Source organism: Heloderma suspectum, chromosome 11 (genome assembly GCF_057233095.1).
Source record: "Heloderma suspectum isolate Gila_16-S chromosome 11, 16-S_ref, whole genome shotgun sequence".
NCBI classification, from domain to species: domain Eukaryota; kingdom Metazoa; phylum Chordata; class Lepidosauria; order Squamata; family Helodermatidae; genus Heloderma; species Heloderma suspectum.
The window spans coordinates 40956853-40982825 of record NC_139468.1 but is presented as its reverse complement, the minus strand read 5'-3'; the positions used below and the strand labels follow the sequence as shown (position 1 = coordinate 40982825).

Here is a 25973-nt window from a genome sequence, read left to right as displayed (position 1 = left end):
TGGATCATGAGCTGTTCCTTTCCTTCGCCATACTTTTCTCTTCCCATCATTCTGGTACAAGTTAATCCTGGTTTCGTCAGTCCAAAGAATCTTATTCCAGAACGGTGTTTGCTGGCAAAGGCTAATCTGGCCTTTCTGCTCTTGAGTGTTACCAGTGGTTTGCACCTTGTTGTGAAGCCTCTGTATTTACATTCATAAAGTCGTCGCTTGACTGTAGATGTTGACAATGACATGCCCACCTCCACAAGAGTGTTCTTGACCTGGCTAGATGTTGTGAAAGGGTTCCTCTTCACCATGAGCAGAATTCTGTGGTCATCCACTTTAGTTGTCTTCCGTGGTCTTCCAGGCTTTTTGCTGTTGCTGAGTTTGCCAGTTCATTCCTTCTTTTTCAGGATGTTCCACACTGTTGTATTGGCCACTCCCACTGTGTTTGCTATCTCTCTGATGGGTTTATTTTGTTTCCTCAGCTTAATGATGAGCCTAATGATGAGCCTAATAAATGGCCTCCTTCACTCGCATGGACACCTCTTTAGACCTCATGTTGGAAGTTCCAGTGAACAGCTACCAAATGCAAATGTAACACTCAGAACCAGCTCCAGGCCTTTTATCTGCTTGATTGGTCATGGGGTACCCAGGAAACAGGCCACACCTGGCCATGCAGCTGCTTGTCAGCCATTCGTTCCATTACTTATGGGCCACCAACAATGGGTGTGTGTGTATGCCGCTGTCTGTACTTCCTGAATGGTTAGTGCCCCACTTTTGTCAAACCCCTTGCATTACAGCTGGAAGTCCTGACTTCACTCCCATCTGGGTGTGTTTCCTTTCAACTTCAATGTGATAGTGTACAGAGGCCAACTGCCAAAACAGTTATCCTTGTTCCGATATTTCTGCCCCTGACTGTACGATCTGCAATCCTTTACAAGAGTTGAGAGAAAAAACCTGCCATTTAATATAGACAACACAGGGCTGATCTCAACAGGTGTTCATTACATCCCTCTTTCTCTCCCCACATAAATTATTGAGGGACTGTTCAAAAGCCCACCCACTTTGGAAAGCAGTGCAAGGGGAAGAGAGGGAACCAAAGGACCATACGTTGGGCCAATGGCATTTCTCCAGCTTGTCCTTCCACCCTTCTCCGCCGCTCCTTCAGCGGGTGCTGTCAGACATGATGGTATCCATGTATAACTGTGCACCTGCAAAGTATCGTATGAAAACATGGCTGGCAGCACTGGAGCACTGACAGCCACTGCAAACAGGAAGCATCCAGGACAGGAAACAGCCTTGTCAGCAGCCCACAATTTAACTGTGATATAATCTATTATTGTAGTGCATCCCACTCTCCCCCGCCTCATTGCTCCAGCCCCTTGCATTATCCTTTGAACAAAAAAGTGAGTCCAATGAAATGCCAAATCTTATTTTTATTTTATTAAGTATTTATTAATAAATGTATATTCCATCCTTCAAATAAGATTTTCCAGGGTGGTTTCTTTCATTCTTTCTTTCTTCCCCCTACATCAGCATGAGTATTTCCATAGGCAAACCAGGATGAGACCAGGAGGGGGCTGTCGTGTAACCCCTGCACAGATTTGAGCACCTCAGGGGACTGCATGTGAACTCTTCCCTCAGTCAGGAACTTGACACCCTTTTGTGAGGATCGGGATTTTAAGACACCAGCAGATTAGAAAGGTCTGACACCTGCTGCCTATGAAAGATCGGTTGAACTGAGACCTCTGAGCAGCAACAAGCATGCATTTTTGCATACACACACACACGCATGTGCACGCATGCACACACACGCACAGGGCTAGTGGCAACTGTAAACTTACACATCCAAATACACACAGGAAACAAGAAATGAACATTATCTTTCAATTTGGCTGCTTTCCTAAATCCACAAAATTTCACAGTATGAGCATTAAAATCTCTTTCTTCGGGATTAAAAACAAAAAAACCCAAGCACAGTCCAGAGCATATTTAGAAGGTCACATCTAAAGCTGGCAACAACACCTACTGACACCTATTTCACTAGCATTTATAATCCTGACTGATTATATTACACATTAGAACCTCAGGGATTTAAAAATATGCAAAAGCCACAAGGTTCTTCCCTCTCTTCTCAACAGCTGTCAAAGTCAAAATAACATTGCATCCTGTGATTCACAGTTTACGCAAATTAAAACTTCGAATGTGATGGGAACAGGCGGAGAGAGTCATTCCAAGGCCAGATTTTTAACTTTCACTCTTCCCAGAGCACCCAATAATCCTGCAAGCAACTTCACTTATTCCAGCAGAACTACTTACTGGGCAGTAGATCCCTTAGAAGCCAATGTTTCCAAAGAGCATTAAAGCAGCTTTATATTTAAGCGCTAGCCTGATAGCCATTGGCGACCAGGAATTCCACTGCAGGCGAGTGAGCAAGCTGGTGAATAAAGGATGAACCATTCTGTCCCTCCTCTGCATCCACCATAAAAACTAAGCAGGCTGCTACATGAGGGAAGCTCCCTCCTCCACACCTAGCATAGAAATCCAGCTCTATTCAGCCAGTTCGCAGCCGGCTAGCAAACATTTTTGCGGGCTACTAACTTTTGGAGGCTTATTAACAAAGCTGCATCAAAGAAGACAGCCAATGTTAGGAGTCATTAAAGGAGCCTCCCTTTTGGAGAGGGGGTCTATACAGATGAATGTCTTCACTGAACTACCTTCTTAGCTTTTTCCATTTAACTTGATTTAAGCATCTCTGATTTTTAGGCACAGATTGAGGTATCTTTGCCTAAAAGATATGCCAGGCCCTTAGTAAAATTTAACAGTATGCAATATGGCATCTTTAGTTTAATATAAAACACTATGCTTGCCTGAGTTTATAAATAACAGAAGCAAAAGAAGTGGGATATAGTGCACTAGCCAGAGAGTGTGAGTTGGGCGAAAGCACATCCATACACAACTGTTGCAGAAATTACATTAGTTTCTTGAAAAGGAGGCCCCGCTAATACAAATGGGGCTGAGATGAGAAAGAGAAAACCATAGAACTAATGTGCAGAAGCTATAGTGGATTTGGAACTTGGAGTACTGCAGGAATACACACACACCACTAGACCTCCACCATGCAATCATCATACTTTTTCCACCACTGGCCCCATGTAAGTACGTAGCAAAACCAACTACCATTTCTAAAACAAATAAATCTTGCTTTTAAAAAAGCCCTGTAAGTGCAAGCCTCTCAAGAATCATGGGCAGCAATCCCTCCCGTCACAGATGGTGTTCCTGGTTACACAGAAACCCTACTACATTGCTTTTCACTCCCCCTCAAACCACCAACTATTGCCCATGTCCGTTCTAGTAAATCAGCTTGACTCCCACCTAGCAATGATTTAAGTCGGCCTTCCCCAACCTGGTGCCCTCCAGATGTGTTGGACTACATCACACATCATCCTCAGTCAGTCTGGCCATACTGGCTGGGCACAATTGGAGTTGTAGGCCAACTCATCTGGAAGACACCAGTTTGGGGAAGCCTGATCTCAGGGCAGTCCTGGCTGGCCATCTGGGGCTCTTATGGCAATGCTACCAGGCATGCAAGCATATTTCCAAATAGTGACAGCCCTTTTTGTTTCCTCTAGAACAAGCTGTTCCATTATATTTTCCACATCTGTGGCTGAGCATGCACATGTTCCAGACCTGCCTACACATCTTTTGACATACCAAGCCAAACACATCCCATTTTGATGGGCCTTCTGTTTTTGCAGTACTTGGCAAGCAGCAAAGATAAGAGAGCTTGAGGCAAGAGACCTGGTGGGGGCCATAAAACTCTCCCTGGGGGCCTCATGCAGCCCATGGGCCATGTGTTGCCCACTTGTGTGGCAGAAGAATACAATAAATAAATAAATCTGCCCTAGAGAAAAGTGTGTGCACTCCATACACACACACTTTTTCCTTTTCCCTTTAAGTGTGCCCACACAGCATGAAAAATCACATGACTGCAAAGACAACTCAACCATACAGAGGTACTCCTCAGTGGCTACAGCTCCTTGGCAAGTGAATGCCTGGTGAGAAACCTGGGGTTGCCACCACGTAATGTGAGAAACACACCTGCTCTCCAAACTACCCTGCTTCAGATATCCGTAGCAATTTGCTCAGACAAGAAAACTTGGATCAAAAATAAGTAAGTAACTAAGTAATAGAAAGTCTGCTGCATTTACTGTTCTCCCTTGTGGAGCATCTCTTTATGTTAAACTTCAATGACCAGCCTGTTCATGGCACAACAGGGCCTCAACTCCAAAAAAAGCAGATGAAACAGAGGCATGTCAAGCCAGATTTTCCGACTGGTCAGGCCTTGTTCCCAGCAGCCTGCCTTTAGAGAGCTGAAAGAAGGGGCGATGGAAGGGGGGCTGATCCTGGGGGGGGGCTGCACCCCCCGCCATCCTGCGCTCCTCTCCATGCACCCCCTCCCCTCCCAAGGGACTCCATATGGCTGGTCTCGAGGAGGGGCTGGCTTTTATTACCCTCCTCCGGTCACATGACAAGGGTGAAGGTTACTAAAGGTTAAGTCTCTGGCCCAAGAGAGAGAGTCCAGGCACAGCCAGTTGCCATGGTTACAGCATCTCTCCCATGGCCATAGTAGGCTTCCCAAGGCTGGTTGCTAGGGAAGGCCCAGACTTTGCCCCCAGGCCTAATTTTTTGTACACATCTGGCTAAGCCAGAAATTGTTGGCTCAATGCCTCAGTCCCCATCCAAGTCCCAGTAAAAAAGGAATCCCTTAATTATGTTCTTCCATTGCGATGATTAACATTTTAAATAGCTGTTTAGCTTCATTTATTAAATTTATATCCCTCCTTTCTATTAGTTTGCTCAAGGCAGCTGACAAAATCAGAAGTGGCATACATGAATTACTAAACCCATATAAAAAATAGAAAATTAAAGACAGACCAGCCCCGCCCTCCATTGCTGGCAACTGGTGACGTTGGGTGGCCACAGAAGGGCTGGCAAACCCTTTGGCCCACTCCTCTGCTGTGGTAGTTCATGTTCCCTGGGCCAGCAGCAGTGATGGCAAGAAGTATGAAAAAGCCTCTCCATATTTCAGGAAAGAACGCTTGCAGTCTGAACGGGGGAGGCTTTGCGTACTGTTCGCCCTAAAAGGAACCACACAGGGAAATGTCAGAGTTAGCCTGCTTTACGGATGGTAACAGTAAGGCCTTCGTCTGAAGGAGCCAATAAAACTCCAAGTGGACAATAAAAGCACAGAAGTTGGGCAGCTGATCCTGAATTACTTTAAAACCAACAAGAGGGTTATAAACCTGACTTGGTTGACTGGAAGAACAGCAGACTGAACGAGGTCTCTTAAAGCCACAACGCACCCCTTTCCTTCTTTCCCAGTGCCCAATGTAAGACATGAGACTCACTTTGAATACTTCCATCTTGCTTATTATTTTGTCTCTACCATCTTCCTCCCCCTCCCTTACCCCATTTAACCTCTCCCTATCCCCCTTGCCAAAAGGTGGTTGTGGCACAACTGGTGCAACCCACTTTAGTAGGCACATCACAAGCATAGATCTGTCTTCTAAACCATCTTCAGCTCTGAAAAAACCTGCCTCCAGCCTCATGGAAGATTTTATTTATTTTAAAACATTATTCCCCTGCTTTTCTAACTCATGTGGGCCACACACAGAGCAGCTTACAATTTAAGTGTTAAAAGTGCACATTTAAAAATACACAGAACATTTAGAATTCAGGTGTAGGTTATGATCCACCAGATGAAGGGTGCTGCTTTGGAAAACTAACACTTCAAGCACTTTGCCAAAAGGAGTGGGGGCTGTCTTGTCCTCCATTTCCAGCAAGACCGCCTGCCACATGTCTAATGTTAATAAATCGTAGGGAATCACAAACCAGGAGCTGATGCTCTTGCTAGCAAATACAGTTCCAAAAGACAGACACAGAGGATGAAAAGCTTTGCCTTATCCCCCTCCCTCCGAAGAAGGCACAGTGGGGGGCACAGGTCACTGGGAACATCCTCAGTAGGACATTTCCACTCTGGCTCTCCATATATGGTACAGCCTGGAGCATATAAATTGCTAGATAATTGTAACTGGGTGCCAAAGTAGAGCTCACTTACACTTCTTGCAGACGTCATCTGTTTATTACCTTCGTGCTGCAGACTCTCTTGTGGTATACTGACTTAAAGTGATTAAATCAGTGTTTAAAGTTGAGTTAAAGTCCACATCGTGTTCATCCTTACTGTTAAGGCCGAGAGACAGCAGCTTGCCCAAGACCACACAGGGCGTACACAACTGAGCAAGGATTAGAATCCAGGATTTCAAGGAACACATCCACTACTCTGCCCATCAGACTGCTTTGGCAGATTCTACAAATACGTAATAGTTCAGGCCGACCCTTTGCCAGGAGTGAATGATTAAGGAACTGTCTGCATGAGACGCTTGGCCAGAATTTAAACTATGATCTAATACGGGACTTCCATTCCAGACTCTGTAGTATTAACTGTCCCTTGCCTGTATATAAACTACTCTTATCTCATATCGGTTAAATACACATTTAGCCTCATCAGACACAGTTTAGATTATTTTAATTCACCACAAACAACCGATTGTTTAGATGTACTGAACAATTAATCCAGGTTTGGAAAGATCCTGTGTGACAAACCTCACATGTCCACCCCTTCTCCAGTGTAGAAGGGAGCACAGACAACCCCGGGTAGGTTCCCCCACTGCCGTTCCCCTCTGGTTCTCTCCACCTACCAGCCAATACAGGCTTTGGGGGGGGGAGTAGGAAATTAGTGGTGAAACTCAGAAATGTGTGTGCAGGTTCCTGCGTTTGTGTGTGTGTGTGTGGGGGGGGCTTTTCTAGCCCCTCCCAACAACAAGCACAAGCAAAATAAATTACGCAAAGAAGCAGATACATGCCAATTTCCCTATAAACATAGCTTACAGAACTCGCCTACTGTTAGTACAGAATTTTGCTTTTTAAAATTTGAACACAAAGTACAATGGCCATGCTGGCTAGGGATGATGGGAGTTGTAGTCCAATACATCTGGACTATATGGAAGTTGTAGTCCAATACGTACCAGGAAGGCTTGTATAGAAACTGCATATTTAGCACCAATTCTGCCCAGCAGGAAGGCACAATGAGAACCAGCGGCTGAAAACTGAAGCTTAAATTAGAAAGAGGAAGTGTGATTTTTTTAAAAAACATGCAACACAAACACGCACACAGGCGCACGCACACCCACACACACCCCAACAGGGGTTTTTCATAAGGTCAAGCTGTACAAATCTCACAGAGAAAAAATTCTGAAAATACATGTAAAGTGAAGCAACAGTTACAGCATAGTGACTTTTTGAAGGGATCCCAGCAAAAGGTGAGTGACTACTGCCTCAGGTAACTTGCCTAGAAGGTTCCGAGATCCCTATTTTGCTCACAGAAGTCACCACAAGAAAACACTCCCCGTTTGCATGCATTCAATAAGGGGCCAGTATCAGAAGCCCCTTTCAGACCTACTCATGAATGAATGCAAGAAGGAGGAAACATGACCACGCCTCTCGTTCTGACCCCAACAGCACCACGCCCCACCACCCCTGCCCCCAACTTCCACGTAGGGCAGATGATCTGAATAGGGGCACTGATGCACTCTACGCAATCAGCATCCCCAATATTTCTGATTGTGTAGAGCATCTACACTCATAGGTGGCCCTCTCCAGTGCACGGAAGCTGGTGTAGAGCTGAAACATTTAAGGCACAGTCCTAGAACTCCCAGTCAGGACTTTTTTCTGTTTAAACATGCATAGGATTGCCCCCTTAGTCTATGCAACGTAAGAACGTAAGAGCCCTGCTGGGTCAGGCCAAGGCTCCATCCAGTCCAGCATTCTGTTCACACAGTGGCCAACCAGCTGTCAGCCGGGAACCCACATGCAGGGCAAGAGCGCAACAGCACCCTGCCGCCCATGTTCCCCAGCAACCGGTGCAGACAGGCTTACTGCCTCTTCTGAAGGGTGCTTTGATCATCTATAGCTGTACCTCAAGCGTACCTCTGGATTCATCCCTGCAGCTTCTCAAGTAACAAATGTAAGAAATCCAATGTACTCACAGATAAAAACAACTAAAAGTCTTACAGCTAAATAGTACTACAAACAGCAGATTCCTCACAAGAGGGTTCCAGCCTCTTGTGAGGCAACCAGGCTCTGTTCTGGGCAAGATCATATCCCTGCCCCCATGGCAGCAACCCTGCTATTAGGGAGCAGTGAGCTTGTGAGCCGCTCTTTAAAAGGACTGCTGCCATCAGAGTTGTTTCTCCAACCCCTGCAGCAGATAAGCCGAGCAGGGGTAAGTCAGCAAGGTCATAGTCAACCAGCTGGCAGCTCAAGGGCTGGATGAAAAGATCCCACAGGCTGAATGTGGGCCATGGCCTGTAGTTTGCCCACCCCTACAAGGGACAGCAGTGGATATTATGCAGAAGAGAAATAAGTCTAATTAAATGAATGTAAGTTCCAATCAGTGTGGCTGTGACCCACTCCCAACTAGCAGCCACAGGTGACAGAGGGGGCATAACAAGATCAATAGTGCAGACAAATACTTTGACAAGTCATTCCTTTCTGGAGAAAGCTAGCCATTCCCAGTCTCTACTGAGTCCAAGTTCCACAGTGTCAGATTTGATAATGGATTCCAACATGGCAGCTTTGCCCTGGAGTCTCCTTTTAAAACTGATTTGCTGGGGTACAGAGCGCTTGAGCTTTTCTCTTGGGATACTGTAAAACTCTACACTGGTTTCAAATGCTTTCAAATGTCTAACATGCACTCTTTTATCCCAGGTATAGGGAACGTGGGACCCTCTAGATGTCATTGGACTACAACTCCCACTGTCCCTATTGGCTGTGCTGGCAAAGGCTGATGGGACCTGGAGTCCAACAACATCTGAAGGGCTGCTGGTTCCCCACCCCTGCTTTAAACTCTTGTGTAAACCTGTTTGGTTTATGTAAATGGCAGAAAGGCATTGTTGGCAAATGGTGGCATACACAACGGTAATACTACCAGCAATAACTTACTGGCAATGTGGAGTACTAGATTGTGACTTTAAAAATGGAAAACAAAAGACTTGGATATACTGAGAACCAGCCAACAAGTATTGCAACGTGTACAGTTTGGATCTCTATTATTTTTATTTTTTGTGTCCTATTACTAATATTTCCTTGATTTTATTTATATATATATATATAGAGAGAGAGAGAGACTCAAAATGTCCTAAAATTAAAAATATTTTCAGCAGCAACCTCTCTTTCCTCAATTTATAGAGGAAGTGTCTACAAAGAAGGCCTGTAAAACTGTCTTTAATGTGAAACACATCTTCTTGTTTCAAAATGCACTGCTCTAAAAAAACCAAAAGGATATCCATCCCAGTGGAAAACATATTTTACCACATCTCCTCCTTCAGGGAAAAAGAGTTATAGTGGGTACATCTGCAGAGAACATACACCTCCTTTCCTGATAGTTTTTTCAGCTTCAGGGATAGGGCTCCTACCACTAAGAATCAAAAGGCATTTGGCAGCTATTCTGTCTTTTCCTCCTTAAACTATTTTGCCCTGGTAAAAGAATAAGACAGAAGAAGCAGTGGGAAAACATGGCAGGACTACAAAGGGAACGCAAAAGCATATGGAACCGCCCCCCTGGTAAAATTCTGTGAATGAGGCAGGGTGATTGCACGACAAAAGCCTTGTCTGGAAGCGCACCAGCGAAAGCAGCACAGATTCAAACTGATAACTTTCATGCAGCTAGCATTCCCTTTCCCCATCTAGTACGTGGACTGGGATCAGCTGAGTTCAAACTGAGCTCAGTATGCTTCTGTGCACAAAAACATCTGATGTTATTTTAACACTATCTTCGCCGTTTTAAATGTCCTTTGAATATCTTTGTGTTACTAGCACTGATACAGCATGCCCAAGAACATCCTTCCTGGAGACGCTGCTCTGCCTCAGAATTCCTCCTTAGCAGCCACCTTTTCAGTGAAACTAAAGACTGGGGAGACCCAGGTTCAGTTTCCCTCTTCTACCCTTGTGCTCACTGGGTGACCATGAGCAGTCTCTCTCTCTCTCTCTCTCTCTCTCTGCCTAACCTAGCTCACAGGGTAGTTCTGAGGATAACATGGACACCACCTTGAGCTCCTTAGAGAAAAAGTAAGATATAAATGTAATGCGCAAACTCACTCACATATGCCTCATCCCAGGCCAAAACAAAGCTCATGTCTGGGTAATTTCATTTGCTTGCAATCTTCTGTTGCTGCCTGTGTTTCTCCTAAGCCCTCCCCACTGCCTCACTTTAGGTGGTAAGATCAGGGCAGGAGCCTGTCCTTTTCTTTTTATTTTACTCTGTTAGAAGCACCATGTGTAAATAAAGGTACTGCGTGAACCACAAATAAAACCCATTCCTCTCAGAGCAGCGCTATCCCTGACACTCTTCAATAGTTTGTTAAAGATATCATCAAATTAAACATTTCGCTTCGGGGCAAGGAGTCCAGCAATTTATAAATGCCACACAGCACAGACACACAATTCTGGCTTAAAACCTTGTGGGGTTTTTAGCAACAAAAACCCTATGAGTGACTTCTTCTTTAAAGCTATTAGGCTAAAATTCATGAGACAGACACGAGAAACCGCTCTTGCTCACTTGCCATTTAGGGCATGTGTCTAAAGTAGCTATTATTTAAACGGGGTGGGGGGAGCTCGTCAAACGCGCACGCACACGCACACGCACTCACTCATGCATCATCCAATCCACACCAAGGAGCTGCAAACTAAACAAACGCCCACACAGCCAAGCTGAAACAAGCCTTTGCATTCCCAGCCCTGAAGAAACAGGAGACTTTTGAATGGATTATGCTTTTCTTCTCTGCTTCTTGCTGACCTTGTGGAGAGAGCAATTTTGGGACAGCAGCACCTGACAGCTTCCATAAGCAAAAAAAACAAAGCAAACCACCACCACCTTTTTCTCATAAAAGCCTTCTACAAAAAACAAAGCAAAAAACAGGGAGGTTGCTTGTTTGTTGGGAGCATTCTGACAGAGATGTAAACCCATCACCTCCATTTCTTTAGCCATAATGGTGGGGGAAAAGAAGCAAGGCGGTCCCTGCATTGCTCATAAACCATCTGGAGTTGGGAAGTACAGGTTTTATATAAAGGGGGGGGGGGTGCAAAGAGCTCCAAAACGACCTTCCCAAATAGGATGAATGGGCAATAAAAAAAGCAAATGCGGTTCAATTTGACAAAGTGATTCGCACTGGGGCAAAAAATCCTTCTCTCTCTTCCTCTCTCTCACACACTCTTGATGGGGCATGAACTGGCAGTGACGAATCAGGAAAAAGATCTTGAGGTTGTGGTGGATAATTCAATTAAAATGTCAAGCCAGTAACTGACATTTTAACTGTGAAAAGGGCAAATGCCATGCTAGTGGTTACTAAAAAAGTGATCAAAAGTTTAAAAATTTTGATATTGTAATGCCCTTATACAGATCTGTGGTGCAGACACATTTCTAATACTGTGTACAGTTCTGTTTGCCACATCTTACAAAGGACACTGTAGTGCTGGAAACTTTTTCATGTATTTCTTGAACAATGGTGCAGATCTGACCACTAAACTTTGTTAATTTACAACTAAATAGAGTATTATTTACACTGCTTCATTCTTACAAGCAGACTTTGCATCTCTTTGTCTCAATGTATATATTTTGCATTCTATCCTTTTTACCTATAGAGGGAATGTCTTTAAAATATTCTCATATAGGGTCTTTCTTATGACCATGACAGTTTAAGGTTAACAGCGCAATTCTGTAAATGTCACTTCAAAAATAAGTCCACTGAGTTTAATGGGGTTTACTTCCAGCTAAGTGAGTATAGGATTTCACCTTTAGTATGAGAATACATGAAGATGCACACTCGACAATTTTTGTCTTCCCTTTTTCTTTCTAGTGTTGTTCCTTTCTGCTTCACTAGTCTAGGCCCAGCTTTGCCCTCACAAAAAACAGAGCAGTAAACAAAAATGAAATGCCTATGGGTCAAAGCAAGGTTTGATAGTTACTGGGCTGAAAAAATCCAATGTTATTCTTTTTTTAAACTAATTTTTGGACGTATTTTAAACATCAATTTTTTTTATCCACCTTGCTATATTCTTTCTGTCTTAACTAACTCTCTGCCTTGCTTGGGCCAACCGCAACACCACACAAACACTGAACAACAATCCTATCTAGTCTGTGACTTTGTACATGTGACTTTAGTCAGATAAACTGAAGGCCCAGCATTTTCAAGAAGCAAGACCTGGTAGTTAGGCTGGACAGAGCTATTTGCATGAGATGAAAAACTGAAATTAATGCCCATGTTTTATTGGCAGATGACTTTTTTATGAGACTAAGACTGGATTCTAGGGATGGACGAAAGGGACTTACCTTGTCCCGCAGCTTGCTTCGCGGTGGGGGGGAGGCGCTTCGCTTCTCCCCCCGAAGTTCAGGCGAGGGGGGAAGGCGCCCCGCCTCGCCCGGCCGAAATTCAGGCCGAGGGGGAGGCGCCCCATCCCTCGCCGCCGAAATTCAGGCCAGGGAGGAGCGCCCCGTCTACCCGGCCGCGAAAAAAAAAAGTAAAGTAATGTAAAATAAAACACACACACACCCGTGATAGGCTACGTAACGATTTATGTAGCCTATCACGGCTAGATTTCCAAAGTCAGCCGTGATAGGCTATGTAAATCGTCACGTAGCCTATCACGGGTGACTTTGAAAAAAAAAAGTGCGTACGCAACTGGCGGCGCCCATGGGGCACCACCATTTGCGTTCCTTAGTTTGGCACGTCTAGTCTACGTAAAGATTTACGTAGACTACGGCGAAAGTAAGGGCAATGCAAATAGTGTTCCCTTATTTTCGCCATAGTCTACGTAAATCTTTATGTAGACTAGACGTGCCAAACTAAGGAACGCAAATGGCGGCACCCCATGGGCGCTGCCATTTGCATACGCACTTTTTTTTTTTCCCAAAGTCACCCGTGATAGGCTACGTGACGATTTACATAGCCTATCACGGCTGACTTTGGAAATCTAGCCGTGATAGGCTACGTAAATCGTTACGTACCCTATCATGGGTGTGTTGTGTTTTTTTTTTACTTTACTTTTTTATTTTGCAATGGCGGCAGCCGCAGCCGGTCAGAAGACCAGCCGCCGCCCCCCCCCGAAACGCCGCTGAAACGCCGCCAGGACCCGCTGCCGAGAGGGACATTCGCACGCGGTAAGTCCCATCCCGGGGGGGGGGGCAGGGGGCCGGCGGAGAATTTCACCACCAATTTCGGGGGGCCGAATGCATTGGCATTCGGCCTCCCAGAGATTCGGGGAGAAATTCTCCGCCGTCCCTACTGGATTCTCATAAAAATTCTGGGGTTGTCGCATTGTGTGAACCCAGTGTGGGTTATGTGAGGGTTAAGCAACAACCCTAAAACAGACCATGGGTTATGCGATGGATGTTTAACCCTCACATAACCCACACTCACCAGGTTCACACAACATGACAACTCCCAAGCGGGGGTTGCATATGCAACAACACGAATCCGCGTGTCATCCTTGCGCAGGGGCCATGCTAACCTTCTCTGTATCGTTCCAATTTTAGTATATGTGCTGCCAAAGCGAGCACAGCTGTATATTCAAAATGGTGGCCACACACGCTGCAGCCTCACCGTGGGTTAAATAACCTACAGTGGGCTGTTATGTCATGTGAAGAGCCCCTAAGTGTAGAGCTAGAATGTTTATGATGAGATTTGATTGCAACTATATTATTTTTAAGTTAGAGAGAAATTTAGTATTTTAAGAAATTGATTTAATTTTTTTAATCCAATTTAAAATTTTAAAAATTGGTTAAAAAAAATATTGATTTTTATCCACCCTGGTTACAATGCATGTGTGCACACTTTAGGGTAGAAGACATTAAAATGCTTATTTTTAAAAAAATACATTAAAATAATGCAAATTGTTGTGTGTGTTTTAAAGAAAACATTCACAGATCGATGCAGAAATGGGACAGAGTGGCCCCATGAATAAAGACATGTGAAATGGACATGGACTGAAAATAGACAGATCTGTCCATCCCTATCGTAAGCCACTTTGAGGATCTGATAGTCCAAATTCAGAATATAAAAGCAAACACACACACACACACACACACACACACACACTGCAGTTAAAGTGGGAACCCTGAAATCAAACTCACCCTTCCATGGCCAAACTTGATGATCCCATGGCCATTAATAAGGCAGTGAAATGGGGCCACCCACAGACAAAGCCAGGGCGTTTGTTGCATACATGGGGGGATGCTATGCAGAAAAAATATATGATTTTGTTGTTCTTTTAAAAAGAAGGGAAAACCCCTCTTGATGAACACACATCACATTAGAAAAACAGTGAAAGTCACTGACAGTGATAAATGGAATTGGAGGGAGAAACCAGTCCCAGAGGAGTTCACTTCCCTGCCCATTTGACAAGGAAAAAATAATTTTCCAGACAGTGCGGGGAGGAAGAGGAGAAGAGGGGGATAACCCCCTCTCCTGCTGTCCTGCTCCAACTTTCCTCCCTCTCACAGTTGCTTCAGGGGAGAAGGGAGGCAAAACACCCCCTTCCCCAATTTGTTTCCTCCGATAGTAAAGTGGGTTGTCTAGCGCTGATGAATAGGGCAGCACTATGGGGCCACTCACAGACCAGGGGGATCCCCAGGTATGCAGAAAGGTAGTTGCCTAGACATTTAAAAGATCCAGAGCAACACATGCACATTTCTGTCCTTCAGCCATAAGCCAGGCAGCACATGGGCAGAGCATTTCCATGTACTAGGGGGCCATTAGGTTGAATAGAAGCAAGTCCTGGGAGGAAGGATAACTGGGGCTAGGGGCTACTTATCCTAACCATGTTTAGACGATGAGCATGCCACAGGCTTGGGCAGCACTCTGTCCTCCTCTTCTAGCCCTCTGAATAACCTTGGACCAGTAATGACTGTGGCAAAACTAACCTGACTCACTCATTACTGAGGTGTAGAATCCCAGTTAATACCCTGATGCAAAACTTCAAACAGCAATCCCTGTTAGCATTAACCATGGTTAGAGCCAAGGCAGAGGTAATGTTGTGGTATGGTTAAATCAAATGATGGAATAAAGGGGAGACATTTGTGCAAGAGAGAAGTAGGAGATGCACAAGGCCACAGCACTTCTAACCACAGATGGGATATTGGGAACATTTCATCGGCATCAGACCAGAAGAGCAACTCCACTTTGCCTTTGGCATTTGCCCTTATTTAAGAAGGGTGCCTCTCCATTTACAAAATGAACACGCTATGTAATGCACTGGTCATCTACAACCCGTATGCCTCTGTTCAGCAGGGATGGGGCTTCATGCAGCACAAGCTCAAGATGGCTCCTTTCACGAAGGCAGCATGCTGTGCCGACCTGGGCCAGAGGAAAACTTCGGTCTGAATCAACAGGCTGCTGAGTGAACACTGCAGCCAGCACACGTGGGAGGGGGGCTGGGGGAGGGGAGAGGCACCACATTTCTTGAGCACAGCGCACCCCGAGCCAGGCCTCTCCCTCACCCCCCTCCCAAAGAAAAGAGCCCTGGCTGCCGGAGTTTAAACACTGCTCTCGGGAGGAGGCACAGACAGCTGCAGAGGAGCGAATGTGGAGAAGGAGCCTGGATAAAGAACACCCTCTCCTGTGAGCAGGAAGATTAAAAGTGAACAGCTGCAACATCCTCCCAAGGCACAGTGAGGTATAGCCGATGTTGGGGTTGAACCCACTGGTTTTTTTTTTTTAATTGCTTGTTGTATTTATACCCTTCTTTTTAGCCAAGATCGTTGCAAACCATTTTGTATGTGATTTAAAACAACTATCACAAAGTATACTATTTTAGGAATTTGCAGTTCATTATTCTAGCTGCATTTCCCTGCTGTCTTGCACATTTTGCATTGTTTTATCCATAGCCTGCTTGGATAGGTGGTGGTTAAAGCCAATGTCAGAACCTTCATAAGATACACAATCAGTATTCTAATGATGTAGCATGATGTAGTAGTAATGGGGGACTTCAATTTCCCTGATATTTGTTGGGAGACAAATTCTGCAAGACATGGCCCCTCCAGGAAATTCCTGACTTGTGTGGCGGATAACTTCCTCCTACAGAAAGTAGAGGAAGGAACTAGAGGATCGGCTATCCTTACCTTGATCCTAACCAACTGAGATGACTTAGTGGGTAAAGTAGCAGTTACAGGAACTCTGGGGGAATGCAACCATGTTGTACTTCGAGTTCTTGGTTCTAAGGGAAGCAAAAGCCGAGTGTAGTCAAACGCGTACCCTGGATTTTAGGAAAGCTGATTTTAATAAACTCAGAACAATGATCAGTAAGTTCCCATGGCAAGCGACACTAACAAGAAAAGGAGTCCAAGATGGGTGGGAGCTTTTAAAAAAGGAAATTCTCAAGGCACAATTACAAACAATTCCAACAAGAAGAAAAGATGGAAGACAACAGAAGAAGCCAATGTGGCTTCACAAAAAGCTGAGAGATGACCTGAAAACAAAAAAGGACACATAGGAAGGGGAAGGAAGGACAAGCAACAAAGGAAGAGTAGCACAGGCAGGTAGCACAGAATTGCAGGGATGGCGTCAGGAAGGCTAAAGCTGAGAACAAGCTGAGGTTAGCGAGGGATGCTAAAAGCAACAAAAAGGCTTTCTTCAGCTACGTGCATAGTAAAAGACAGAGGAAAGAAATGGTTGTTCAGGTATTAAATAAGGATGGCAAAATAACAGATGACAAAGAAAAGGCAGAGGTGCTCAATTCCTACTTTGGCTCAGTCTTCTCCCTGAAGTGCAGGCTGAAGGGGCAGGACTGCAGCTTGAGATCGATAGGCATATAGCCAAGGAACACCTAATTACTTTGAATTAGTTCAAATCTCCACGGCCAGATAAACTGCATCCTAGAGTCATAAAGGAACTGGCAGAAGAACTCTCAGAACCGCTGTCTATTGTCTTTGAGCAATCATGGAGGACGGGTGACGTGCCAGATGACTGGAGGAGGGCTAATGTTGTCCCTATCTTCAAAAAGGGTAAAAAGGAGGGACCTGGGAACTACAGACCAGTCAGTCTGACATCAATCCCTGGGAAAATTCTGGAGCAGATGATAAAGCAATCCATCTGTAAGCACCTTGAAAACAATGCCGTGATTACTCGAAGCCAACATGGATTTGTCAAGAACAAATCCTGCCAGGCAAATCTGATCTCATCTTTTGATCAAGCCACCTCCCTTGTGGACCATGGGAATGCTGTAGACATCATATACCTCGACTTCAGCAAAGCTTTCAACCAAGTGTCCCATGATACCCTGATGAGCAAACTAGCTCAAAGTGGGCTAGATGAAACAACGATCCGGTGGATCCACAGTTGGCTACAGAATTGGACTCAAACGGTGCTTATCAATGGGACCTTCTCAAACTGGGGAGAGGTAACGAGTGCGGTACTGCAGGGCTCAGTCCTGGGCCCAGTGCTCTTCAACATGTTTATTAATGACTTGGAGGAGGAGGTGCAGGGAATGCTGATCAAATTTGCAGATGACACAAAACGGGGCGGGATAGCTAATACTTTGGAAGACAGAAACCAAATTCAAAGTGATCTTGATAGACTGGAACGCTCGGCAGAAAACAAAAGAACGACATTTAATAGGGACAAATGCCAAGTTCTGCACCTAGGAAAAAGAAACCAAATGCACGGTTACAAGATGGGGGATATGTGGCTCAACAACACTACAAGCAAGAAGGATCTTGGAATTGTTGTCGATCACAAGCTGAATATGAGCCAACAATGGGATGTGGCTGCAAAAAAGGCAAATGCCATTTTGGGCTGCATAGCATAGCTTCCAAATCCTGGGAAGTACTAGTTCCCCTCTACTCAGCACTGGTTAGGCCTCATCTGGAGTACTGTGTCCAGTTCTGGGCACCACACTTTAAGAAGGATGCAGACAAACTGGAGAGGGTCCAGAGGAGGGCAACAAAAATGATCAGGGGACTGGAAACAAAGCCCCATGAGGAGAGACTGAAAGAATTGGGCATGTTTAGCCTTGAGAAGAGAAGACTGAGGGGAGATATGATAGTGCTCTTCAAGTATTTGAAAGGTTGTCCCAGAGAGGAAGGCCAGGATCTCTTCTCGATCATCCTAGAGTGCAGGACACAGAATAATGGGCTCAAGTGACAGGAAGCCAGATTCCGGCTGAACATCAGGAAAAACCTCCTGACTGTTAGAGCAATATGACAATGGAGCCAATGACCTAGGGAGGCAGTGGGCTCTCCCACACTGGAGGAATTCAAGACGAGGCTGGACAGCCATCTGTCAGGGATGCTGTGACTTGGATTCCTGCATTGAGCAGGGGGTTGGACTCGATGGCCTTGTAGGCCCCTTCCAACCCTACTATTTTATGATTCTATGACTCCAGAGAGATATAAAGCCCCACATTTCTTTCTCTCTACACACACACTTCACCAAAAACTGCCGCATTTGTTAGGGCCTGGAGGAACGCTGAGAAACTGGCACAGTCAGAGGGTTCAGTTTCACCTCTGTCCACCCTCTCACTGCCAGTGCCTTCTTGCTGCTGGCCTCTATGGAGTCCCTGCCCAATAAGGGCCTCCCTCCTAGAAATGCACACCAAAATAACAATAGTGAGCCGTAGTTATTCACTCAATATCTCTTCTGAGAGATTAAGACACAATCGCCCCAGAGTACCTTGTAGGACTTCTAAATGGCTTTGCCATCATCCACCGTGCTGTGACGCATTACAAAACAGTGTGTGTGTGTGTGTGTGTGTGTGTTTTAAAAAGGAAGCTTAAAAGACAAACCCCCAAACCCCACTTGCAATAGAGCCACTATATAACTTCCATGGAATGGAACCCTCACGTATAAAGGCAACATACCTCTAAATACGAGATACTGGGGGCAAACAGTAAGGGAAAACAAGCACTTCTATGCCCTGCTCCCAAGCGTTCAGAGGCGTCTGCCTATGGCAAATGAAAGAGGAATGCGGGATAAGATGAACCCTTAGTCTAATCAAGTGGGGCAGCCTTCCCCACCCTGGTGCACTTAAGATGTTTTGAACTTCAACTCCCATCAGCCCCAGCTAAATGGCCAATTCTCAGGAATTCTAGGAGTTGTAGTCCAACATATCTGGAGTGCAACAGACTGAGGAAGCCCGCAGTAAAGCAATTCTCATTTTGGAAGGAAGAAGTTTGAACACACACAGCACATGATTAGCCCTTATACAGAGTCTTGGACTGCACCATTTCTGTTGGTGCAAGAGGACGCATTACTGGCCCTAGACAGAACGGGGGGCAGGAAACATCAGCATACAGCAGCAACAATGGTGACAAAAGTTTGAGGCCCCAGGGCTGGTGCAAGGAAATCCTTGAACAGTGTCATGAGTTACGGGACCAGGCAGAGGTGGATCAAGAACTGTCACTGCATTTGGGGAACCCGGTGTAAAACCCCAGCTTAGCCATGACCATGCTGGATGGGCCTTGGACCTGCCATGATCCATGTCGCTTCCCATCCACAACACAAGAAGACCAATGGCCTCCCTCCTGGAGGGGTTTTGAGGAACAAAGAAAGTTTATAAAACCATTCCAGCATATTCACACTTCTGTACTCCGAACAACAAACCAAGTTCTGCAAATAGAGTCAGCTGCTGGGATATTTAAACGTCCAGACCTGCCATCTCCTAGCAAATCCACCACAGCAAAAGCCACCAGCTAGAGAAGTTTCACTGGCAGAATCACAAGATACTTAATACTGTCAATAGTATAAATGAATGTTCTAATCCACTCACAGCACCCTGGCCTCAATTTCTTGAGTTTTATGCACACCAATCTGGAAATGAAAGTATAAGCTACATTTATGCAATTATATGATATTTTTATTTTTAAAAACCAAAAGAAGAAGGAACTGTACTGGATATGGAATGTGATCTTAACTTGAGTAGATTTGCTCCCCCATAACTGACTAGAGCAGCCTTCCCCAACCTGGGGAACCTTCCTCCAGATATATTGGACTACAATCCCTTCATCCCCAGTGAACTGGAGTTGTAGTCCAACACATCTGAAGGACACCAAGTTGGGGAAGGCTGCCCTAGACTAAGAAGGGATCCCACAGAAGGAGGGGGAGCGAAAGCTAAGTAACGGGTCTCTCTAAATTACCATTTTTAAGCCAGTTTCAAGGCTGTGGTGTTTGAGATGCCTGACTACCAACCAATGAAGCTTGGGAACAACTGTAGTCCTCTGAAGCAACACAGCTCATAGCACCCTCACAAAACTACAGTTCCCAGGATTTGGGGGAGAAAACAGTGACAGTTAAACCACTGAAAACAGTTTTGTGCAGCAAATGTACATGTTTACTTAGAAGTCCCACTGTGTGTAATGGGGCTGACTCCTAAGCAAGTGCACACAGGATTACAACCTAAGCCTAGTTTAAACTAGCAACACAGAAGAGGCAAGCCCATGCCAGTTCTGGCTCTGTCCATACTGCCGTAATCACACCGTAGAATATTTGACAGATATCTCCTCCACTGCTGGTTCCGAGCATGGTGGCGACATCCACCATGGGTGGATGCAAGATTGGGGTGGAGCTAGATTGGGGATCTCCCTGTGGAGGTCTTATGTTGGACTCATCAACACATTATGAGAGGAACATTCAAACAACACACACATTCAGTGAACATGAGAAGGGGCAGCAGGAACACACCCATGGCCACCCCCCAGCAGGTGCACATTCGGTGTTAGAGAGAAAGGGGCTGCACGTCTGTGGGGCTCCTCCACCAGGACCGGAAACCCTGGCTGGCCAGGGTTCCTATGAGAGGAGGGGCTGTATATGTGTATGGGCCCTTTCTTACTAAAGACCACAGGTGTGGCTGTTGGGAGCATGGCCGGCAGGCAAGAGGCATGGCCAGAAGGCATATTCCTGCTACCACCACATGTATTCATTGGAACACGCCTTACGTAAGGAAGAGGAGCTGTGCTGAACTAGACAATGGTGGCTCCAATTAGTTCAGCATTCCATTTCCAGCAGCAGTCTCTTTGTGTTTTCGCCCCCACCATCTGCTTTTTAGATGTCTCCTGCCTCTGATTACGGAGGCCCTACTTAGCTATCACAGTCAATAGACCATTCTTCCATGAATTTGTTTACTCACAGTAGCAGGGCCAGCATCAAGGGGAGGCATGGTCAGGCACCTGCTAAGAGCCCATGCCAAAGCAGGGGCCACTGACAAGAGCCCCCTGGACATACTCCACCTCTTCGTCATTGCCACCTGCTTGTTCACCTGCCTCTCGCTCTGGCACAGGCCATGGTGGTGGGGAGAAGGAGGAGCAAGAGATGCCACTGGCTCTCCAAGTGGTAGCGACGATGAGAAAAAGGATGAGGAGCAATAGCAGCTGGTGACAATGGAGGTGAGAACATAAAACTCACCGAGGGATTGGGTCTGTTGAGGGTGCCAGGCACGGTAGCCAGGCACACCATGGGTTGCTAGTTTTAAGCTCTCCTGTTTCATAAATATACTCAGAAATGTCCTGCTTTTTTTTAAACAGCAAAGATGTTCACTAACATTCAACAAACAGACACATGCATCCAAAGAGAGAAGTACTTCATCCTCAAGACTGCCATTACAAACACTTGTTTAGTATTTGCAAAGCATTTCCCCTTCAAAGCCATCACAAGGATGGACGGAGCAATGAACACATAGTGATCCATGTGCGGCATGAACGAACCCAATGTTTATGCTCAACAGCCAACTGTCTTTATAGATTTTAAGGAGGGCGGAATTAAACTCCAGGACGGCTTGTGCATCCAAGTATATTGTTGCAAGAATAGTGTAAGACACAAACCCCAAGTTGATCAGACACAGAACCAACAATGCTAAGATTTCACAAACAACGTAATTTGTGGTAAAACAAAGAGCAAAGCAGCCAATTCAGGATGATGATTCCTCCACCATGGAGATATGAGTTTATGAAAGAAACCCTTGCGAGTTGTGTTAAATTTCTGTTGTGACTTCACATTTTGTGTTACAAAGAGAGTGAAACAGCGACATACTGACCTCTCAGCGACTTATTCATTTTGCTGTTGCTTGCACATGTTGAAAGAGGCAGAAGAGACTTTATTATTCTTGCTCCGGAATGAACGGTAGCTGCTTTCATGCTATGCGCAAAGCATATGTCTGTCTCAGGTGCCTGGATCGCATCCTACGGTGGCCTTTCTTCTGTATTTCCCTGGAACAGGGCAAGCAAGGACAAGAAACTTGCTTCCATCTGGTGCAGTGTTAGTCAGGGATCTTTAGCCTCTGTGCTTCATGCACAAATCCAGGATCTACTTCAAGTAAAACTCAGTGGTGCAGCCTGAATAAGTTATGCAAAGCATGAACTGTGCAATGCATATTGGCATATATTAGCCTAATTTGCATTAAGCAGTTCTGTGAGCCATCAGGAGACCAGGTGATTCAAATCAGTATTACTTATTATTGTTGATAATTATTATTGCTGTTATTAACTTATAAAGTGCCTAACATCTTCTATGCAATGTACAGAGGTTAGAGGTCCCTGCCTATAGATACAGAAAATAATATACAGGATACAAAAGAAATGAGGAGGGGAGAGGAATACAAGCAAATTCGGGCACCAATTGCGACCAGACCCAGAATATCAAGATGAGACACACGTCTTTGGGTTAACCGGGGTCACCACTTTCTTTAATTCTCACGTAACGGTATCTGCAACCATGAGAACACTCTGTGGGTACTACCACCACCAGTGAAGGAGTCACCATGCAGCTGTCCCTGCCTTGAATTAGGGTGAGCCATACCTGGCCATGGGTTGGAGGTAATGTATTAACTACCTGAGCAGGGGGTTGGACTCGATGGTCTTGTAGGCCCCTTCCAACCCTACCATGCTATGATTCTACCCTCCCCCCTCCACTGGCTATACCTCTTCAGGTGTTAAGGGGCTCCCTCCTGAATCACTCTCCACCCCTGCCCTGCAACCCTAGATGGGTGAGACAAGTTGGTCCCAAAAGGGTTCTGCAACCTGCCACACTGGTCCTACAACCCACACAACAGGTTTTGGGAGACCCCCATCCTCCTGAAGGTGCCTCAGTGCTCTTACCCGGATGTGTCACCCACCTGAACCAGAATGGAACCAGACCGCCGGTGCTCAACATACAAAAGGCGGCATGCAGCTTTCAAACTGAACACCGGAGGGAAGCTGACAGGTGTTGGGAAGCATCCAGTTCAGGCTGAATCGCCTCTACGATATGAAAGTGAAAACGTTTCCGATTGCCCAAATGGGGATGGGAAGCAAACAGGCCATGAGCATACGGTGAAACATGATGGCCAGTCAAAGAGTCCTAAGGGCCATAGCAGAAAATGCACATGCCAGAGACATCTGGGGAGGGATACTGTGTATAGGTGTTTCTGTGCTAATGCTAGAAGCCTCCAAGCCAAGATGGGAGAGTTGGAGTGCCTGGTTTTAAAGAACCTAGATATAGTGGGCATTGCAGAAACCTGGTGAAATGGAGAGAACCAGTGTGATACCGTCATCTCTGAATATGAACTCTATAGGGAGGAAAGGGAAGGGCGTTGCTCTGTATGTCAAAGAAAATGTCAAGCAGACTAGAAAACCTAAAAGGGGCAGACTCCTCCACAGAAGCACTGTGGGTGACAATACCAGGCTCCAAAACAAATTTAGTGCTAGGGGCATGCTGTCGTCCCTCAGATCAGAATGCTCAGGGTGATCTTGAGATGGAAAATGAAATCAGAGAGGCATCCAAATGAGGAAGTGTTGTAATACTGGGTGACTTCAATTACCCCCACATTGATTGGATAAATGCATGTTCCAGTCATGACAAAGAGGTTAAATTTCTCGTTGCCCTAAACGACTGTGCCCTGGAACAGTCGTTCATGAAACCAACCAGAGGGGAGGTGACACTGGATTTAATCCGAAGTGGTACTGCCCAGGAGCTAGTGCGAGATGTGAGTGTCATCAAACCAATCAGAAAAAATGACCACAGTGCTATCAGATTTAACATACATTTAAGTGGGAAATCACCCAGAAAGTCCAATACAGTCACATTTAACTTCAAAAGAGGAAACTCCTCTAAAATGCGGGAACTGGTAAAAAGGAAGCTGAAAGGGGGAATCAAGATGGTTAAATCCCTTCAAAATGCTCGGAGGTTACTCAAAACCACAATAATAGAAGCTCAGTTAAAATGTATACCACAGATTAGGAAAGGTAGCACCAAGTCCACAAGGTCACCAACATAGTCAATGAGCAGCGTCAAGGAAGCTATTAGACAAAAGAGGGCTTCCTTCAGAAAATGGAAATCTTGCCCAAATGAGGAAAACCAAAGGGAGCACAAGCTTACACAAAGGAGATGCAAGCAGACAATAAGAGATGTAAAAAAAAAGTATTTTGAGGAGCATATCGCTAACAACAACAACAAATAATTCTTTAAATATATCAGAAGCAGGAAACCAGCTTGGAGGCAGTTGGACCACTGGATGACAATGGAGCTAAAGGAGTACTAAAGGAGGACAAGGAGATTGCAGAGAAGCTGAATGAATTCTTCTCATCCATCTTCACTGAGGAAGATATAGGACCGATGCCTGTGCCTGAACTGAAGTTTTCAGGAAGGGAGTCTGAGGAACGGAGTGAGAGAAGATGAAGTTCTACGTTATTGACAAACAGAAAGTTAATAAATCACCAGACCCAGATGGTATCCATCCTAGAGTTCTTAAATAACTCAAATGCATAATTGCTGCTCTTTTAACAAAAATATGTAACATGTCCCTGAGATCAGCCTCTGTACCAGAGTACTGGAAGATGGCCAATGTAGCACCAATTTTTAAAAAGGGATCCGGGGGGATCTGGGATATTACAGGCCAGTTAGCTTAATGTCTGCTCTGCGTAAATTGGTTGAAAGCATTATTACAGATAAAATGAGTAAGCATATAGAAGGACAAGCCCTGCTGAAAAGGGATCAACACAGCTTCTGCAAAGGTAAGTCCTGTCTCACTAACCTTTTAGAGTTCTTTGAAAGTGTCAATAAACATGTAGACAGGGTGAAGACATTGTCTACTTGGAATTCCAAAAGGCGTTTGACAAAGTCCCTCAACAAAGACTCCTGAGCAAACGTAGCAGTCATGGAATCAGAGGACAGGTCCTCTTATGGATCAGAAACTGGTTAAAGAACAGAAAGCAGAGAGTAGGAATAAATGGTAAATTCTCCAGTGGAGGGATGTAAACAGTGGGGTCCCACAATTGAATGATCTAGATTTAGTAGTGAGCAGTGAAGTGGCTACGTTTGCTGATGACATCAAATTATTTAGGGTGACTAAAAGCTTAGAAAAGGCGAGCAACGGGAGACATGAAAAAGGTGTACAAAATTATGCACGATGTGGAAAAAGTGGATAGGGAGACATTTTTCTCCCTCTCTCATAGTACTAGAACCCAATGGGGTCATCCCATGAAGCTCATTGGCAGGAGATTCAGGACAGATAAAAGGAAGGACTTCTTCACACAGCACATAGTTAAACTATGGAATTAACTTCCACAAGATGTAGAGATGGACACCAATTTGGATGGCTTTAAAAGAGGATTGAACAAATTCCTGGAGGAAAAGGCTATCAATGGCTGCTAGTCCTGATGGCTATGTGCTATCTCCAGTACCAGAGTTGCTGGGGAACATGGGTGGGAGGATGTTGTTGCACTCATGTCCTGCTTGTGGGTTTCCCATGGGGAGCTGGTTGGCTACTGTGTGAAGACAATACCGGACTAGATGGACCCTTGGTCTGATCCAGCATGGCTCTTATGTTCTTATGTATTACTTTCCTGCAAAGCCCTGCTGTTGTGACCAAACGACTTGCCTAAATGATTTAGGCAACTGTTGGGGGCTAACTTC

The 25973-nt window shown here is 45.3% G+C and overlaps 1 protein-coding gene and 1 non-coding gene across 2 annotated transcripts in view; both read right to left on the bottom strand.

The window, feature by feature from the left end:
- Positions 1–25973, bottom strand: part of SMAD3 (SMAD family member 3) — an 86768-nt gene that overhangs the window by 41916 nt on the left and 18879 nt on the right. The window lies entirely within an intron of this gene.
- On the bottom strand, positions 13553–13657 carry LOC146337303 (U6 spliceosomal RNA). Its single transcript, XR_014785461.1, has one exon. It is a non-coding gene; the product is annotated as a U6 spliceosomal RNA (small nuclear RNA).